General features: G+C 48.2%; 1 protein-coding gene and 1 non-coding gene across 4 annotated transcripts in view; one reads left to right on the top strand and one right to left on the bottom strand.

Annotated features, from left to right (window-relative positions):
- CABIN1 (calcineurin binding protein 1) overlaps positions 1-17001 on the top strand; it is a 174223-nt gene that overhangs the window by 137060 nt on the left and 20162 nt on the right. The gene's annotated exons all lie outside the window — the stretch shown is intronic.
- LOC114806229 lies at positions 16115-16251 on the bottom strand. The gene has a single exon (XR_003754265.1). It is a non-coding gene; the product is annotated as a small nucleolar RNA SNORA7 (small nucleolar RNA).

Raw genomic sequence — 17001 nt, 5'->3', positions numbered from 1 at the left:
AAGAATGAATTGGGGGAGACCTCCTGGAGCGGAGAGGATTTGAGAAAGGCTTTGATGTTGGAGAGTGCGGTCAGGCAGGCTTGGAGGGGAAGCTCCCAGGCCAGAGTGTGGGGGTTTGAGCAGAGGGCCGGAAGTGGGAAGAATGAGGGCAAGGAAGGATCAGAGAAAGACGGTTTTCTTGGGAGAAGTGAGAATACAGCGCCAAGTTCTCCAGGGACCACCGAGCTCGAACCACTGGGATCGAAGAAGACTGACTCATCTGTTAACAGTCCGGCATCCAGGTGGAATCAGCCCATCTTTATTCGTTATTGATTGCCTGCTGTGAGCAGGTGATTGTGCCAGATGCAGTGGCAATTATAAAGGACGGAAAAATCATTGGTTTCTAGACAGCTCGCTCTGCCTTTTCACTCCTGGGATCGGCTGGCACAAGCCTCGTCTTCCAAAGGCGCCTCTTGTTTTACATCGCAAGTTGCTACGTGGTGTCTAAAGGAAAATACATAGTGTCCATCCAATAAGAAAAGGGAAGAAAAAATGGTATTTTCTAAGGTATTTGTTAACTGCTTACTGTACCAGGCACTGTTCTAAGCGCTGGGGTAGATACAAGAAAATTGGGTTGGACACGGTCCGTGTCCCACTTGGGGACAACAGTCTTAATCCCCATTTTACAGATGCGATAACAGAGGTCCAGAGAATTGAAGTGACCTGCCCAAGGTCCTGCAGCAGACTGGTGGCAGAGCTGGGATTAGATCCCTGGTCCTCCGACTCCCAGGCCCGTGCTCTTTTTCCACTAAGCCTCGCTGCTTCTCTAATGGAGATTTTCCGGTTTCTCCCTCTAGCCTCAAGTCGCCAAAAGGCGAGTGAGGCAACCTAGTTTCTCTCAAGCGGGGGTAACCTGGTCCTGGGGCCAGTTGACTGGGATTGTGGCTTGATTGGGCTGAAACTGGGAAGCTGTTTTGTTCATTGATTCGTTCAGTTGGATTTATTGAGTGCTTACTGTGTTCAAAGAGTACTGGGTTCCGGCTTTGGTTGATGCTCATAGTTTGACAGTTTCTTTTTTAGAGCTCATCTGGCTTCCAGAAAGTCCTCGGGGAATAGGAGTCTGTCTATCATGTGGGGAGGTGGAACTCAGACCAAATAAAACACTGCTCTCAGCCAATCAGTAAACCAGTGGATGGTATCTTTTGAGCACTTATTGAGTGCTGAGCGCTCTACTGTTTGGAAGACTACAGAATAGTCGGTAAATAGGATCCCTGCCCTCAAGGAGTTTACGGAGCTTACAGAGCTATGATGCTCACCTTGGAGAAGTTTTAGATCCAGTCGCTTGTTCTTTCCATCAGTTTTCCGTCAGGAAGACCCTGGCCTCCAGATTAGGAACCTGAGGACCAGCGATCAATCACTCTATCGATCAATCACCCTGTCCCGCAGTGAGCTCACAGTCTAGAGAGGGAGACAGACGTTACTATAAAAAAGTCATTTATGAATATGTATATAAGTGCTGAGGGGCTGAGGAGGCAGGTGAGTAAAGTGAGCAAATCAGGGCGATGCTGAAGGAAGCGGGAGAAAAGGAAGTGAGGGCTTAGTCAGGGAAGCCCTCTTGGAGGAGATGAGCCTTCAATAAGGCTCTGAAGGTAGGGAGAGTGATTGGTGGATATGAAGAGAGCGGGCGTTCCAGGCCAGAGGCGAGACCAAAGCAAGAGGTTTCGGTGAGATAGAGAGATGGTAATTGAAGTAGTTATGGACCGGCCAGATCAGCTTGACTTGGCCAGACACCTCCCCGTCTCTAGTTTGATCCAAAGTCATTAAAGAGTTTAAGGTCCAGCTTGCCAGAAGTTTGGATAGATATTTCCCGGGCAGGAGGTAGGCATATTTAGCAGAAAATGACACCTTCATTGGCCTCTTTCTGGTTCTGGCAACCCCTGTGGGCCTGTGGAACTTACTCCCACAGCTGAAGGGACAGCAGAAGCATTCAGGGGGAACGAGAAGAGCTTTTAAATGGCCGCCTAGTAGGGGAGGGAGAGGCGGGGGCCCTCTGCCTCTGGGCTGGCATGGCTCAGATCCCCAGGCCTGGGTCCAGCGGGACCTGTGACTTAGCCCTCGCCTTAAGCTGAGTTCTGGGAAAAAAGCATATTCTGTTTATTCACTTGTTCCCAGAAAATCATCCTCTCCCATCATTGAATTATTCATCTCCGGGTTGCGTTGCGGTTTCACGTCCCCCATACACGTCGATTTTGCTGGGACCCAAGTGAATGCAACTTAGACTCATCCTCTCTGGGAACCACCCTGAGAGTCATCTCGTGGTGTCACTCAGAAGCAGTGTGGTCTAGTGGAGAGAACCTGGGCCTGGGAGTCAGTCAGTCGTATTTATTGAGCACTTACTGTCTGCAGAGCACTGTACTAAGTGCTTGGGAGAGTACAGTATAACAATGTAACAGACATATTCCCTGCCAACAATGAGCTTGCAGTCTAGAGGGGGAGGCAGACATTAATATAAATAAATAAAAGTACAGCTATGGACATAAGTGCTGTGGGGGTGGGGGCGATGAATAAAGGGAGCAAGTCTGGGTGACGAAGAAATGAGTGGAAGAAGTGGGAAGGAGAACTTAGGGAAGGTCACTTGGAGGACATGTTCCTTAATAAGGCTTTGAAGACGGAGAGTAATTGTCTGTTAGCTGTGAGGAGAGAGTGCATTCCAGGACATGAGCGAGAGGTCAGTGGCAAGATAGATGAGCTCAAGGTACAGTGGAAGGTTAGCATTAGAGAAGTGAAGTGGGCAGGCTGGATTGTAGGAGAGTAGTGAGGTGAGGTGAGAGGGGGCAAGGTGATTGAGTGCTTTAAACGGTAAGTAGTTTCTGTTTGTTGTGGAGTTGGATGGGCAACCCCTGGAGTTTCTTGAGGAGTGGGGAAATGTGCACTGAATGTTTTTGTGAAAAAATGATCTGGGCAGCAGGGCGAAGTATGGACTGGAGTGGGGAGAGACAGAGGGCAGGGAGATCAGCAAAAAGGCTGCTATAGAAATCAAGGCGGGAGAGGATAAGTGCTTGAAGTAATGTGGTAGCAGTTTGTTGGAGAGGAAAGTCAGATTTTAGCGATGTTGTGAAAGTTGAATGGGAAAACATAATATAAGACTGGGAGTCTTTGGTGGGTCAGGGACTGTGTCCAACCTGGTTATATCATATATCTACCCTGGTGCTTAGTATGGTGCCTGGTACATAGTTAGCACTTAACAGAGACGATTAAAAGAGAAGAAAAAAAATCCCAGGGCACCACTGCTTCCGCCTGGCCTGGAGCTCACTCCATTGGCTGAATGTAGAACCCCCTGCAGCAGAACCACCTTTTCCATCTGAGCTTGGAGATGAACCTGGGGTGCATTACTGGGATGGGGGGCTCCCAGGGGAAGAAGGCTGGGAGAAGGGAGGCACAGCCCCACATGGATCAGGAAAATGGACACGCCAGTGGATTTGCAGGACAGAGAAGGGGAAACTCTGCTCGGGGGTCATACGGGGAAGGCCATGAGACTCGGCAAGCGGCCCTTTGGCCGTCCAGGGTTGGGTGGGCCTCCCTCTCTCCACTGACACCTAGATGAAGGGACCGGCCAGCCCCTACAGCTCTGACCCGGCTACTACACCTGGCCAGTTCTGGTTTTTCAGCAAGGGGAGGGTGGGACCTTCAGCCCCACCCGCCTCTGTTCCAGCTCCCTCCATTGCCCAAGGAGTTGGTGTCCCCGGGCTCTGCCCCTCCATCATCTTAGGTCTTCTTGAGCTTGGGCAGGCGGCCGAGGGGAAGGCGACCACAGGGAGGCCCCGTGTCCACTCTTCAGCGACCGTACCACCATCACACCTCCTCAGGGCCCGCTCCCAGCGCAGACAGGTGCCCGGTATGTTCGGTCGTGCCCGGCCATCCCCAGGCTACTTGGACTACCAGCATGGCAGCAGCAGCAGTGTGAATGCCCATCCACACAGAGCCTCATTCTCCACATCTGAGATTACCTCAGGGTGACACAAAATCTGCCCCGTACAGAGATGGATGTACAGGGAGAATATTAAGAGTTTGATGACCCGGTAGCACCCCTCCCCTCTCCCCCGACCCAGCTTCATCTTCTGCAGCTGAACCCATGCGGGCCTTCTAAATTCGATCACATTCTGCATTCAAGGATTGGTGTTGGATTCCCACAGCATCTATCCTTAAGCACTTGGGTTTTTCACCGTTGAATTGGGAGTTTTTGTCCAGGGAACTGTGTAGCTTGGCTTGAATTTTTTTTTTTTATGGTATTAAGTGCTTACTTTGTGCCAGGCACTGTACTAAGCACTGGGGTAGATACAAGATAATCGGGTTGGCCACAATCTCTGTTTCAAGTGGGGCCCATAGTTTTAACCCCCATTTTATGGATAGGGAAACTGCAGCCCAGAGAAGTGAAGCGACTTGCTCAAATTCACACAGCATACGAGTGACAAAACTGAATTGGAACCCAGGCCCTCTGACTCCCAGGATGGGCTCTTTCCACTAGGCCAGGCTACTTCCCTTGGTTTTTTTTAATTTGGAAAATACAAGCAATGGCTTCCACTGTTTACAATTATTCACACATTTACGAATGTAAAGTGAAACACCAGAAATATATCCTGCAGGTGGCTTGCATTTGGAAATCCAAGCCCTTCTCCCCTGTGAGAATGTTATTTAAATTTCTCGTCTGTTTCCTTCTGGAAAACGGATCTCTCCCTCTCTCTCCATGCCCAATTCCAAATCCTCCTCTCCCTCAGCCTCCATCCGCCATTTCTTTCTCAGCTTGTCTTTTCAGTTATTTCATTGCCCAATTAGACAGTGTCCATAATGATCCCCCTCCTTTACTGCCACATCCATGGGGCTCCTAGCCACAGGTTATGGAAGCCAGCTACCATAGCCCAGGGAATTCTTGGGGCACCGTCCCTTTGTAAACTGCATCAGTGTCCACATATACAGCTTGATGTGTGGCGCCTTCTGAAAGTGGGAGGAATCTCTCCAGTTTCCTAGAATCCTTGGCTGATTGGACATTTCCATAAAAAAATGACCTATTTTTTTCTCGTGGTCCCGACTGGCCTGATATGAGTCATCCCCACTGTATTCCTTATGGCATTGTGCGTTGGAGGGTAGAACGGGTTCTGGCTTGCCAGCCCAAGTGGCTCACTTTCAACTGTGTCCTAGGTTCCAAAAAATGTGTGTGTTGCAGGGTGGGGGGGATGACAAGCAATTTCCGTTTTGTTTTGGTTTTTTTGTTATAAATATGGAGATAGAAATTGGAAATCTCCCCACTTCTCTCTTGGGGATGGACTTTGATGAACCTAGGCTGAGAGGGCTGTCCTGACCCTTGAGTGAGGCAGAGACCCCCTCCCCCCGCCTTCCCCATCCCCTGCATCCTCGCCAATCTGGGAAGGATCCTGTAGGCTTGGGGCACAGAGCCAAAGTCAGAGCAGTGGCATGGCTTAGTGGAAAAAGCCCGATCTTGCGAGTTAGAGGACCAGGGTTCTTATCCTGGCTCTGCCACTTCTTTGCTGTGTGATCTTGGATGAGTCACTTCGTTTATCAGCCTCAGTTTCATCTCTAGAATGGGGATGAAATCCTACTTCCTCTTACCTAGACTGTGACAGGGATTGTGTCCAATCTGATTATTTTATAATAATGATAGTAATAACAGTAATTGTGGCATTCGTTAAGTGCTTACTTTGTGCTAGCCACTGTTCTAAGCGCTGGAGTGGATTCAAGCAAATAGAGATGGACACAGTCCCTGCCTCACATGAGACTCACAGTCTTCATCCCCATTTTACAGATGAGGTAACCGAGGCCCAGAGAAGTGAAGCGACTTGCCCAAGGTCACACAGCAGACAAGTGGCGGAGTCCTACAGACTCCAAGGTCTATGCTCCATCCCCTAGGCCATGCTGCTCTTGTTTCTACCCTAGAGCTTAACGCAGTGTTTGCCACATAGTAAGCGCTTCAGTACCATTAAAAACACACACACACGAATTCATTCTGTCGTATTTACTGAACACTGTACTAAGCACTTGGAAAGTACAGTTCAGCCACAAAGAGAGATGATCCCTGCCCACAACAGGCTCACAGACTAGAAGCGGGAAGGCAGATTTCAAAAGAAGGAAGCAGGCATCAATAGGAAAAACAGATCTGTTCTCCCTGAGTTCCCCTTCGAGGGGGAAGAAAGTCCATCCGTTTTGTAACCCACCCCTCAACAGTCCACAGGGCCTGCGCTTCAAGGCTCTCCCTTTGAGCTTCAAGGCTCTCCCATGGCTCAGCACCTCCTCCTGGTCAGTTCTCTCCCCTAACCCTCCTACCCTTACCGACCCTCACTCTCAACTCCAGAAACCCACCTCCTCCAGGTGACTGTCAGCTCGTTGTGCACAGGAAACATGCCTCCCAACTCTGTTATGTTGTCCTCTCCCAAGCACTCAGTACAGTGCTCTTAATCTTGATTGAGACGGCCCCGAAATAAGTAGTCGAGATTCCCTTTCCCCAGCTCAGCCTCGGGGTTTACCGCCGGGATTTGCCAGAGACGATTGTGCGGAGACGCCAACCTAGGTCAACTTTTCATCCCGCAGAGGGCTGCAGCTGGGAGCCCCCCTCTCCCCACCCTCCCCAGAGTCAGAGGTCAGCTCAGATCCAGCAGCTGGTACCACAAGGACACGGAGTGCTGCAAACAGCATGCGGTGGTTCAAGCAGTGGTGGTCGGGGATGGGTGGGGCACGTCCTGTTGGAAGGCAATGGGACTGGACCAGAGGATGGAAGAAGATAGATGTAATAATAATAATAATCATGGTATTCAAGTGCTTACTACGTGCCAGGCACTTTATTAAGTGCTGGAGTCGATTCAAGGTAATAATAATAATTGTATTTGTGAAGCAAGTACTTTGTGCCAGGCCTTGTACTAAGCGCTGGGGTGGATCAGGTTGGACACAATCCCTATCCCAACAGGAGCTCATAGTCTCAATCCCTAATTTACAGGTGAGGTATCTGAGGCACAGAGAAGTTAAGTGATTTACCCAAGGTCACACAGCAGACAAGTGGTGGAGCCGGGATCAGAACCAGTGTCCTTCTGATTCCCAGCCCCTTGCTCCATCCACTATGGAAATGTGTCCGCTACTTCGGCTTAATGGGGAAGGCCTCTTGGAGAACGTGGCAATAATGCTTTGGAGGCGGAGTGTGATGATCTGATATGGGGAGAGGGGAGGGAGTTCCAGGCTAGGGAGAGAACGTGGGAAAGGGGTCGGGGGTGAGATAGACGAGATCAGGGCACAGTGAGTAAGCGGCGCTAGAGAAGCAGTTTGTGTGGTCTGCCCTGTAGTTAGGAGATTAGGGAGGTGAGGTAGGATAGGGCGATCTGATTGAGGGCTTTAAAGCCAATGGTAAGAAGTTTCTGTTCGATGCGGAGATTTTTTGGCAGCCATTGGAGGTTCTTGAGGAGTGGGGAAACAGGGACTGAATGTTTTTGTTGAGAAGTGCAACAGAGTGAAGTATGGACCGGAGTGGAGAGAGACAGCAGGCTGGAAGGAGGCAGCTGCAGTAGGCTACGAAGGATGGGATAAATCCTTCGATTAACGCGATAGCAGTTTGGATGGAGAGGAAAGGGTGGATTTTAGCAATGTGGCGAAGGTAGACCAACAGGATTTGGTGACAGATTGAATATGTGGGTGGAATGAGATTAGTCGAGCACAATGCTAAGGTTATGGACTTGCGAGGCAGAGAAGATAGTGGTGTTGTCTAGTGATGGGAAAGACTAGGGAGGGCAGGGTTTGGGTGGGAAGATAAGGAGTTCAGTTTTGGGCTTCCCTGGGTACAATGCACTGTACTTGCTTGGGAAATTCAAAAGAGAAAAGTGATGCTATCCCTGCCCAAGAGCATATTCTTTATCAGGGGAGACAGACAAATTAATATTCATTCATTCTTTCAGTCGCATTTATTGAGCGCTTACTGTGTGCAGAGCACTGTACTCAGCGCTTGGAAAGTACAATTCAGCAATAAAGAAAGACAATCCCTGCCCACACCGGACTTAAAGTGAAGAAGTGGGGAGACAGACATCAAAACAAGTAAACAGCCATCAATATAAATAAATAGAATTATAGATATATGCACAACAAAGCAAGTAAAAGGGCATCAATATAAATAAATAGAATTATAGATATGTACATATGTAAACAAGTGCTGTGGGTCGAGGAGATGCTGGAGGGGAGAATATTTACAAATAGAGTAACCTAAGTGATTTAAGGTGTTGGCAGGACATCAAAGTAGATATGTCTTGAAGGCAGGAGGAAATGTGAGATTGCAGGGAATGAGAGGGGTCAGGGCTGGAGATATAGATTTGTAAATCATCTGTGAAGAGATGGTAATTGAAACCATGGGAGCTAATGAGTTCTCCAAGGGTGTGGATATAGAGGGAGAAGAGAAGGGGGCCCAGAACTGAATGTCGTCTAGGGACCTCCTACTGTCAGGGGGTGGGAGGCAGAGGGGGAGCCAAAAAGAGACTGAGAAGGAGCAGTCAGAGATATAGGAGAGCCAAGAGAGGACAGTGTCCGTGAAGCTAAAAGGGTGGATTTTAGCAATGTGGGGAAGGTAGACCAACAGGATTTGGTGACAGATTGAATATGTGGGTGGAATGAGATGAGACGAGCATAACGCTAAGGTTATGGGCTTGTGAGGCAGAGAGGTTAGTGGTGTTGTCTACAGTGATGGGAAAGATAAAGTTTCAAGGAGAAGGGGTGGTCTACCGTGTCAAAGGTGCCAGAGAGGATTAGGATGGAATAGAGGCCATCAGATTTGGTGAGAAGATCATTGGTTACCTTAGAGAAGGCTGTTTCTGCGGAGCGAAGCCGAGCGGAAGCCAGATTGGAAGGGATCTAGAAGAGAATTGGAGGAGAGGAAGTGGAGGCAGCAGGCGTAGACAACTCTCTCAAGAGGCTCTTTCCCTTAATCTGCTTTTGCACTTTATCACATCCATCCTGAATAATCTGTCTCTTCAGTCGTTCATTCAGTCACTTATTTGTAAATTTTCTTTTGTCTGTCTCCCCTGTTAAAGGATATGCTCTTCTTGGGCAGGAATAGTATCATTTTTCTGTTTTGTTTTTCCCAAGCACTTAGTACAGTGCATTGTACCCAGGGAGTGCCCAATAAATACTATTCATAAAAACTGAGACCCAGAGAAATTACGTTTCTTGCTTGAGATCACACAGCAGGCAGGTAACAGAGCCAGGATTAGAACCCAGGTCGTCTGACTGGTGGTAGTAGGAGCAGGAGGAGTATTATTAATACCGTGGTAGTAGTATTATTAATACTCCATCTCCTCCTGCTGCTGTTAGTACCACCAGTCAGAGGGCTATGTGCTAAGCACTATTTTCAACACTGGGGTAGATGCAGGATAATCATTTCGAACACTGTCTGTGTCCCCTTCTAAATGGGAGGGAGAACAGCGATCGAATCCTAATTTTACAGATGAGGAAACTGATTTGTCCAAGATCACACAGCAGGCAAGAGGCAACACCAGGATTAGAATCTAGGTCTAGGTTCAAGGCCACACCGCCTCCAAGAAAGAAGTCTAGTGAGCAATAAAATGTGTAGCATTAGGGGGAAAAAGACAAAATGCTCCAGTCTGCTTGTGAAAACGGATCTCTGCCCTCAGCTTGTTGGCACGTAGTAAGCACTTAACAAATACCATAATTAGTTAATTAATAGTGGGACCACCCACTCCTCTCTTTCAGTCCTAAATCACTGGCCTGTAATTGTCCCCTTCAGAGCAGTCAAGGGAACGGTATTTTTCATGACTCTTTGTGGTGTTTCTGGGTTTGAGGGCTAAAATATGCTTCTCAGGCGGTTACCTGCGGTGCTGTTTTGAAGATGAACGATAGCACTTGTAAATTTGAGTTGAGCCAGTCCAGTCTCGGGATTCAGATCCTTGGATCCTTAGCTCCCAAATGGGTTCCAGTCTTCGTACAAGACGTAGCCTGCTCGGTGAGGCAGGAACTCACCTCAAACAAGAGCCTCTGGGCACAGTGCTAGGCCAGGCCCACCTAAAAGCCTCTCTTGGAAATACCTAAACTAAAATAATAATAATAATTGTGGTATTTGTTAAGCAATTACTCTGTGCCCGGCACTGTTCTAACCACTGGGGTGGTTACAAGCAAATCAGGTTGGAGACAGTCTCTGTCCCACGTGGGGCTCACAGTCTCATTCTCCATTTTACAGATGAGGGAACTGAGGCCCAGTGAAGTGACTTGCCCAAGGTCACACAGCAGACAAGTGGCGGAGCCGGGATTAGAACCCACGACCTTCTGACTCTTAGGCCCGTGCTCTATCCGCTATGCCATGCTGCCTCCCCAAAACGGAGATTAACAACCTCTAGGGACTTTTGTGCATTTTAATGGGCTCGGGGCTGTGATTCCAAAGAGGCGTAAGAAAAAGGAGTTGGTTGCCGACTAGGGAATATGGACTTCCGGTGCTACCATAAACATTTGGTGCCCAGGCCCCATTGACTACGGCTGGGATTGGAATTCAGTCAGTTTCTCTTGTTCTATCTATAGAAGATTTTTCCTGGAACCTCATATGGTCTGGTACTGGGTGGTTTTTGTTTTTTCCCATTTCTCTAGTTTGCCTCAAGGTTCTAGAAAAACACATTTCTCCAAAGCGCTCAGCCTTTGTCAATATTCACCAATCAGCAGCATTTATTGAGAATTTACCAAAAGATTTTGAGAAGCAGCATGGCCTAGTGGAAAGAGCCCGGGTCTGGGAGTTAGAGGACCTGGGTCCTAATCCTGACTGTGCCTGTTGTTTGCTGTGTGATCTTGGGGCAAGTCACTTAACTTACCTGTGTCAGTTTCATCAACCAAAAAGTGGGGATTAAATACCTGTTCTTCCTCCTACTTAAACTGTAAGCCCCATGTGGGACAGGGACTGCCTCCACCTTGATTAAGTACAGTCCTTGACATATACTAAGTACTTAATAAATAATAATAATAAAATAATAATAATAATAAGTGCAATATTAAGTTGTTGAGAGAGTTAAACAGAAGCAAGATACATTCCTTGCTCTCGAGCAACTTATGTTCTGAAGGAGGAGACTATCTAAATCAATTTAGACATCGTGTAAGGAAGAAGAGACAAGGGCCTAAGCAGAACGAAGAATAACTAGAAATGGCTGAATCAATGATGGAAGAGATAAGTAAATAAACATGAAAATCTGCATAAATACCATAAGTGTAGAAGCTAGGGCTGTTACTTGTTAACTTTCTTAGTAATTCTAGGTCCATGAAACAATTGAGTAAATTCAGTTTGTCTCATGAATTCTTAACTTAGTAATTCAAGCCACCACACTGCGACAGAGTTTGGGCGGTATAGGAAAAAAGTGAATTGTCAGAAACTCTTTCTAGGGAAATAAAGAACTCTGGAAACTTTAGTGGATCAAAACCAAAGTGTTAATTCCCAAAGTCTTTAGAGAGAGCTAGAAATAATGGCATGGATGAAAGGCTTGTTAGGTGTGCTAAGGGCTGAGGTAGATATGAGATCATGTAGTCAGACTCAGTCCTTGACCCATGCGGGGATCGCTGCCTGTCTTATCCCCCTTACACAAATGAGGAAACTGAGGCCCTGAGAGGTTCAGTTACTTGCCTGAGGTCATACAACAGGCCAAGGGCAGAACTGGGACTCTAACCCAGGTCTTTTGGCTCCATGCTCTTTCCACTAGGTCTCAAAGGAGTCTTCTGTCAGGATCAGCCAGAGTGGACGGCTGTAGGTCTCTGACTTCTTTGCCTTCCCTCCTTGAAGATCAGGCGTTCTCAGATCAGTCGAAGCAATCAGTCGTATTTATTGAGCGCTTTCTCTGTGCCGAACAGTGGACTGAGGGCTGGGGAAAGTATAATACAAGAGAGATGGTAGACCCGCTTCCCGCCCACGAGAAGCTTGCAGTCTAGAGGGGGATGATAGACATTAAAATAGATTCCAGATCTTTGCAGCTGTGGGGCTGAGATGGGGTGAATAAAAGGTGCAAATCGAAGTACAGATCCTAGGTGAGGCAGTGTGATTGTGAATTTTTGTGTTTACAGCTAGATAAGCTGATTGTCCGTCAAAACCTGGACTGCTGGATTGTTCTTGTAGACGATCCTCTGAAAACTAAAGGAAGTTCCTCTCACCTTGAAGTGGCTTCTGGGCATAGGGGTCCCCCAGTGAAAGAATTTAAACCGTCAGCAGATAATCCTCCTCAGTCTCCCCCTTGGGCTTCCCGCCCCCAACTCCTTGTTCCCGCTCTCATGCTGCAACTCTTCACCTGCCTCCGTATTTTCCTTCCTTCCACATAATGAGACCCAGCAGGCCTCTTACGGCAGCCAAAGGGTTTTTCATGAGTAGTTCGTAAGGTTTTATTAACGCAGCCGAAGGGCCGGGGGGGAGCGAGAGGACAGAGAGAAGCTCCCTCGGCTTGCCTCTTTCTGTCTGTCTCCCTCCCTCTCTCTCTCCTTCCAGAGAGTGACCATTTTGTTCTGTGTTGCATGTAGTAGTTGCCATGGCACCCCCCTCTCTCTGTACGGAGGTGTTCTCTGGACGTAATTAAAGGCTCCGCTCCTTCAGCCTGCCGCTGCCGAAAAACCTCGTTAAGCGGACGAGAAGGGCAGGAAAAAACTCACTTTTTCCACCCCCCTCCTTTTTTATTTTGAATTACCAATTCTCGTCCCCAACCCCACCGCCTTTACCTCCTCTACATGCCCGCTGCTCGAGGGTCAGAGCCCCGTGGGCGTCGGAAGTAGCTGCCGAGCGGAAGACAAGGTCTGTGAACGCCCTGGCTCGCCGTGGGAGGCGGCGAACCCGGCTGGTGGTCCAAGCGGGAGAGCGGGTGGGCTGGGGGGGTGCCAACCGATGCCCCCTCCTGCCAAGAGGCAGAGGAGGGTGCGGTCAAAGCCACCTGCTGGCTGGAAGCTGGGCTGCCCAGGAGAGGAATGGCTAGATTTCCACGTTGATTAAATCGAAGAAGCAGTCGACAGAGGAGGGAGGGAAAGATGCCTGAAGTGGAAGCTTCCGACCGCGAGGACCCGAGTCTCCCAACAGCTGACGCGCCACCAATCTGTTTGCCATTAGGAAACGTTTGGGAGGACGCAGCTTTTTTCTTTTAGGAGTTAGGGAAGTCGGGGTGAGATGTGGTTTTATCCCTACCTCCTCCCCACCAAAGAGGGGCTCAGATTCCTGGGGCCTCACCCTCTCCCCATCGGGCAGGGTTACAAGCCTTCAAAGCAAACTTTTCCTTTTATGCCGGCGGTAGCAGAAGGATCTGGAATTTGATTTTAAACTTGCCCATAGGTGCTCAGAGGGCTGGTGAAAGAGAGAGAAAAATTGTGTGTGTTCGTTCTGGAACATAGTGCACCTTTGTGATTCCAGTCCTTATTGGCTGTCTTAAATGTATATATATATATTTTGAAATACAACAGGCCTCTGGATGATTGTCTTACAGCTGCCGAACCCTTCATCTCACTACGACAAGTTGCATTTTACTGTAATCCTGTGTTCTTTTTGGGGCAGTCAGGGGGTGCGGGAGGACCGTCAGGGGAAGCGGCAAGGGACTGCACTGTCTAGGGTGACTCATTTCGAACAGAGAGCCAAAGCGGTCGGATCTAGAAGGAGACAGAAGAGAGGAGGACGAGTGGTCCAGTGGAAAGAACGCTGGGTGATCCCAAAGGCACTTGAGCCGCAGGGGCGGCAAGGGAGGGCTCAAGTAGGGTGGCCTCAAGTCTTTGGAAGGAAGTGGGAGGGAAGCAGCATGGCCTTGGGGGAAGAGCAAGGGCCTGGGAGTCAAAGGACCTGAGTTCTAATCCTGGCTCCGCCACTTGTCTGCCAGGTGGCCTCGGGCGAGTCACTTCATTTCTCTGGGCCTCAGTTCCCTCATCTGCAAATGGGCATTCTGTGCTTGTTCGGATTCCGTGCCTGTACTCCCTCCTGCTTAGACTGTGAGCCCCATGTGGGACCTGATTATCTTATATCTACCCCAGCCTCTTAGTACAGTGCTTGGCATGTAGTGAGCGCTTAACGGACACAAGAAGCAGCGTAGCCTAGTGGATAGAGCATGGGCCTGGGAGTCAGAAAGACCAGGGTTCATTCATTCATTCAGTCGTATTTATTGAGCGCTTAGTGTGGGCAAAGAACTGTACTAAGCATTTGGGAGAGTAAACTACAACAGACACATTCTCTGCCCACAGTGAACTCACAGTCCTAATCCCAGCTCCGCTGCTTGCCTGCTGTGTGACCTTGGTCAAGTCACTTCACTTCTCTGGGTCTCAATTTACCTCATCTGTAAAATGTGAGCCCCACCATGTGGGACTGGGACTGTGTCCAACCTGATTATCTTGTATCTACCCCAGTTCTTAGTATGGTGCCTGGCTCATTAAATAGTAAGTGCTTAACAAATACCATTAAAAATACTGGTATTATTATTATTATTTTCCCTCAAGCCTTTGGAAGGAGATGGATTTCCCTCCCACTTTTGGAGAAATTGGAAGGCTGTGAGTGAGCTGATAGTTTGGTGGGACTTTCCAAGGAACAGGTCTAATTCAGTCCTGAATGGGCTCGTTGTGGGAAAGGAATGTGTCTACCAAATCTGTTGTATTGTACTCTCCCAAGCACTAAATAACAATATTCTGCATACAGTAAGCACTTAATAAGTACCATGGATTGATTGCATAACACCACCCAACCCAAGATCAGCCCTGACCCCAAGCCATTTTCTGCCACCAGGCAGATGGGAGGTCTTCACTAAGAAGCTTTGTCACCACACCCCGAGATACTTGCTTGCAGAAATGGACGTCTCTGAGCTTTGTCCCCTCGAAACACGCTTGTAGAATTGTAGTTTTTTAAAAATCAACTTTATATTTGTTCAGGGCTTGCTTTCTGCCAAGCCCCATAGTGCAAATCCAGAAGGCACTTTGGTCTCCATTCCCCACATTCCCCTTGAGATAAAAATCCATCTCCTTTTTTCTTCACAGAGATATTCAGTATTAGCATTTATTAAGTGCTTCCTGCAGGTAACACAGTGGTCTGAACACAGGCGAGAAATGCAAGGAAATCATTGAAGATGTGGTCTCTGGTCACAATCCACGTTGGGGAGGAACCCACAGAGACCACAGAAATATTCTAATAGTTGTGGTATTTAAGGGCTTGTTATTTGCCAAGTACTGTGTAAAGCACAGGGCTAGATACAAGAAAATTAGGTCAGATGCAGTCCCTTCCCGTGTGGGACTCACAATCTAAGGAGGGAGGAATGAGGAAAATGAGGCCCAGAGAAGTGAAGATATTTGCCGAGATCACTTGGCAGATGAGTGGCGGAGCTAGGATTAGAACCCAGATTGTCCTGACTAATGATAATAATTACTGTGATATTTGTTAAGCACTTACTATGTACGAGACACTTTTCTAAGTGCTGGGGTAATAATAATAATAATGATGATGGTATTTGTTAAGCACTTACTATGTGTGAAGCACTGTTCTAAGCACTGGGGAGGATACAAGATGATCAGGTTTTCCCAAGTGGGGCTCACAATCTTAATCCCCATTTTACAGATGAGGTAACTGAGCACAGAGAAGTTAAGTGACTTACCCAAAGTCACATAGCTGACAAGTGGCAGAGCTGGGATTAGAACCCATGACCTCTGACTCCCAAGCTTGGGCTGTTTTCACTGAGCCATGCTTCTTTGCTAGATGCAAGGTAATTGGGTTGGACACAGTTCCTCTCCCACATAGAACTCAGAGGCTTAATCCCCATTTTCCAGATGAGGTAAATTGAGGCATAGAAAAGTGAAGTGATTCCCCCAAGGTCACACAGCAGACACGTGGCGGAGCTGGGATTAGAACCCAGGTCCTCCTGACTCCCAGGTCCAGGCTCTTTGTCTTGTCTTATGCTGTCGAGTTGTCTCCGACCCATAGCAACTCCTTGGACATATCTCCCCCACCTCAGTCCACTTCCATCTGCAATCGTACTGGTAGTGTATCCACGGAGTTTTCTTGGTAAAAATTCGGAAGTGGTTTACCATTGCCTTCTTCCGCTCAGTAAACTTGAGTCTCCACCCTCGATTATTTCTCATCGCTGCTGCTGCTGCCCAGCACAGGTGAGTTTTGACTTGTAGCAGATGGCCTTCCACTCGCTAGCCACTGGCCAAGCTAGGAATGGAATGGGTAGACTTCTGCTTGACTCTCCCTTCTGTAGTCAAGACTGGTAGAGAACTGGAAACTTTCCAGGTGTGACCCTGAGGGCTCGCAAGTCTAAAGGGGAGCGAAAAGAGATAACTAATCCCCATTTTACAGATGAGGTAACTGAGGTTCAGAGAGGCCAGGTGACTTGTCCAGAGTCCCAGAGACCAGCAGTGACAGCTGGAGCTAAGATTAGAATTCCAGCTCGGCCATACTGCTTACTTATCTTGAGACAAAAATCAATTCTTAGTGTCACAAGAAACAATTTAATTGAAACAAGAAGCATAATTGTAGGGTGAGGGTCTGGGGGGGGTTGATTTTTGGGTCCTCATTATTCAGAATTGTTGCCTTTTCTGGGGTTAAGAGATTACACCGAACCTCTGGGAAGCAGCATGGCATAGTGGCTAGGGCACAAGCCTGAAAGTCATGCGTTTTAATCCCGACTCAGCCGCTTGTCTACTGTGTGACCTTGGGCAATTCACTTCACTACGCTGAGCCTCAGTTCTCGCATCTGTAAAATGGAGATGAAGACTGTGAGCCCCATGTAGGACTGTGTCCAACCTGATTAGCTTGTGTCTACCCCAGTGCCTGGCCCATACTAAGCGCTTAACAAGTACCACAATTATTATTATCATCATTATTAAAGAATAACTCAGAGAGTGGTGGGATTCCTATCGTTCGCTCTTGACAGCCAAACCAACCCCAGCTGCATCCCCAGGACCTAGAATTGTTCGTTCCTCGAGTTGCAGCGGCTGGATTTTTCCCTTAACGAGATGAGGAGTTGTGTGCCCTTACCCCGACTGTTAGGAAGCTGC

The sequence above is a fragment of the Ornithorhynchus anatinus genome, chromosome 21 (genome assembly GCF_004115215.2).
Source record: "Ornithorhynchus anatinus isolate Pmale09 chromosome 21, mOrnAna1.pri.v4, whole genome shotgun sequence".
Classification (NCBI taxonomy): domain Eukaryota; kingdom Metazoa; phylum Chordata; class Mammalia; order Monotremata; family Ornithorhynchidae; genus Ornithorhynchus; species Ornithorhynchus anatinus.
Note: the sequence above shows the minus strand (reverse complement) of the source record. Positions and strands in the feature narration are given on the sequence as shown.